This window comes from Diabrotica virgifera, chromosome 5, assembly GCF_917563875.1.
Source record: "Diabrotica virgifera virgifera chromosome 5, PGI_DIABVI_V3a".
Classification (NCBI taxonomy): domain Eukaryota; kingdom Metazoa; phylum Arthropoda; class Insecta; order Coleoptera; family Chrysomelidae; genus Diabrotica; species Diabrotica virgifera.
Window position 1 is genome coordinate 129616828 of NC_065447.1, and position 3523 is coordinate 129620350.

Sequence of the window (3523 nt, forward strand, 5' to 3'; positions counted from 1 at the left end):
CAAAGTTTAGTAGGGGGGTGTGTGGTCGGGCGCCATAGTTCAGCGATTAGGTTGGCGCCTTTTTTAGAATTTGGGTTGGCGCCTTTTTGATGAGCCAGTCCGGCCCTGGGCGTACTTAGATTTAGAATTAAGGTCATCTAAAATTTATTATTTTGTAATTTGCACGTATTAAATTAAAAATTAAAATACTAAAAAGGAAACGGGAGAAAATGAAATTCTGGACGATAATTAATTGAGTTGTAATTCTTATACGGGTGGTGAATCGGAAAACGGGCCATAGGAAACTCAATGTAAAATTCTAAACTGTTGAATTCCTGCTTCCCTAATTATGTTACATCAAAAGTCATGAGAAGTTATTTGTAGAGGATTGAAATCTGTATTAAAAACAGAAGTTACAATTGTTCTACGATTTAAACACATTCCAAAATTTTGAAAAATATAATGTATTTACCGCAGTAGGTATGTGTGGGTATGTTAGGCCACACGTTACTATTTAACTGACAGTGAGCACATTATTGACTGAAGAAAATATCTTTATTATTAATATTTTCTCCTTAACTAAGGGTATCTTATCAACTTTATTGTGTTTTAAACAAAAAATGATAAAATAATTAAAAAAATTGACAGTTCTAATTGTTAATATAATAAATTCATTGTCAACAAATGCAATCTTATACACATTATTGTATTGTGTGTGGCCTAGCTTTGGCGTATTACTCTGAAAATTGTATTATATTTTTACAAAATTTTGAATAATTATTGTTCATAGAACAATATTAACAGTTGTTTTCAATAGAGAATTCAATTCTCTACAAATAGTTTCTGATGACTTTTGATGTAAAATAATTAGGGAAGCAGGAATTTAACAGCTTAGAATTTTACATTGAGTTTCCTATGGCCCGCTTTCCAATTCACCACCCGGTATAGTGTATTAAATAAAACTCACATTCATTACAAGGTCATACATCAAAAAGTCAGCCTAACAAATAAAAGAGACGTGTTTTCCTAATTTTCCTACCAAATACGTCATTCAGAAAGTTGCCTATTTGCTAAGCATTAAATCGTATAAAAAAAAACAAATATTCATTTCAAATAGTATACAAAAGAGATACATATATTCCTACCAGATACGACCTAACCGATTACTGTAACAATTTCCCCTAAACATCACATTATAAAAGTAACTCCTTATTTTGCACAACGTTGCATGGACGAAGTTCACATGAAACAATTTACTTCAAAACTTTTTCCTTCTTGACTGATTAGCTGCAAACAAATCGATGATGTCATCATAATTTATTTTTTTTGTCATATCGGATTCGATTGACAAAACTGCCGACCAATTCAAACGATCATGTGACATTGTTGACCTCAAGTAGTTCTTTATCCTACGGAGTACGGAAAAAGATCTTTCAGCCGAGCAGTTAGATGCTGGCATTGTAGAAAATATCCTTAGGGCAATGTCAACGTATGGATACAAATCTTGCAGATCGTTATCATAAAGGAGCTCGCAAAAAGTGGGGAGTGTCTTTGGGCGATCTTCTTTGTCGATGGTTTTAATGAATCCAAAGAAATGTAGACATTCATTGCCGAATTCTTCCGCATCTGGCAAATCATTAGGATATTCTTTGCTCAACCTCGCTGCATTATCTTTTATGTCATTACTGTTCATAGTTGCTCCACTGATTAAAAAATCAAATCTTGCGCTAAGCAAACTGTACACTTCCTTTCTTCTGGTCAATTCGGATATGAGCCTGTCAACGATGACGAGATAAGTGTTGGTTTTAAATGCAATTCCACCACTGAGCTCAGTTTCATTATCTCTGGTTTCGCCCGCTAAAAGCTTTCGTTTCTTTTTTCTTCTGGTCTGGTCTTCGTACTCAGCAATACCAGCCTTCTCAAGGGCTCCATTTTCATAGATTTCAAACTCATCTCGAATACTGTTAACATATTCTATTAATGACTCATAGAGTTTTGCGACAGTTGATAGGTCGACGTATGTTGACTGTAGCTTTTTACTTGTCAGGTTGAACCTAGATAACAAGTCTCCCCACAAAATAGAGAGAATCGCTGTTTCTAGCCGTTGTATTTGCTGAAGGTATCCAGAAGCTTCACATCTTGTTTTAGGTTTCTCATTCTCATCATTTGATATGACGGTGAGTGCCTCAATTACTTCATTCCAGTCTCTGTTAAGGCTTTGACAAGCATCATCACGTGCGGACCAACGAGTGTCTGATAATTTCTTTAAACTAACATTCTCTTTTTTCACCAATAATTCTTTCAATATTTCCCATCGCTTCGTAGAGTTTGTGAAAAAAACGTAAAGGTTTTGAAGAAGTAAGAAGAAATTAGTACTTTCTGTACAACAGCTGGCAGCGTTGTCTCCTGTAATGTATGCTACCTGTAACAGTTATGTTACTTCCCACCTCTACAAATCTATCTATGACCAACTTCACAGATAACCTACACTATGAATTCAGATATTGGGGGCTATGATGTATCTTTACGTAAGCTGATTACGTACTGTAAACTCGAATTACAGGCTGTAATCTCCAATAACACATGTACGTAAAATCGGTATGATGTATCAACGATATCCAAGCGGTTGCCTACCTTCGTACGTAATTTCTTTTAGGTAAACGCACGCGTAAACGTAATTTTTAAACTTTATTTCTAACCATAGAGTTAAATATTAGCATAGAGAGAGTGTCATTCAGAGCGAAGTGACGACACCATCTTTTTTATTTGGATTAGTGCTGTTTCACTCTTACGCATAGTAAAGCTGCTACAGTTGTCCTCCTCTTCCGTGCCTATCTTCACACTGAATGTCATTATAGATTCTCGATACAATGTGTTAGAAGAAGATGCAGCAAACCAGTCCCTGAGATCTTGTCGTCAGGAAGCGCGGAAGGTAGGCTCCCTCTATGTTAATATATACCTCTATGTTTCTAACTAAACTAAAATTATTTGCATAATGCGATTTAGTCAATGAACTGTCAACGGATGGAATAGGCACGAAGACAATTAATGCAGCCACGATACAAGAGAGAGGTCCTAGAGAGAGACAGACAAGGTGCTGGAAACTTTGACAGGCCGTGTAATTTGAGTTGCCTATATCAACTTAAATCGGGGAAATGTAAAATTCTAAATATAAAAGTAACATAAAAACATAATCAAGGACTTCTTCACTTTATATAAAACAGTCACTAATTTAGTATTTAAATAGTTTTAAAATTATTTAACTCCCAAATGCTTTAGGAAAGTAGGTATTTGTTTTGATAAATACAAATAACAATTCTGAAAAGTATTTAAACTGTTTTAAACACCAAGTATTCGCTCCGAGCGTTAACAAAGTGTCAAAGCAAAATCGACCGACCTGCTCATGGTGGCGGTTTTTTGAAATTTTATAAGGACGCTTTGTGTATGTTTAAATGAGACATTTAAAAAAATTTCGTGTCACGCTAGTGATATTATGTATTAATATAAACAGAAAATAAAAACGCACTATAAATTCTTCACTTTC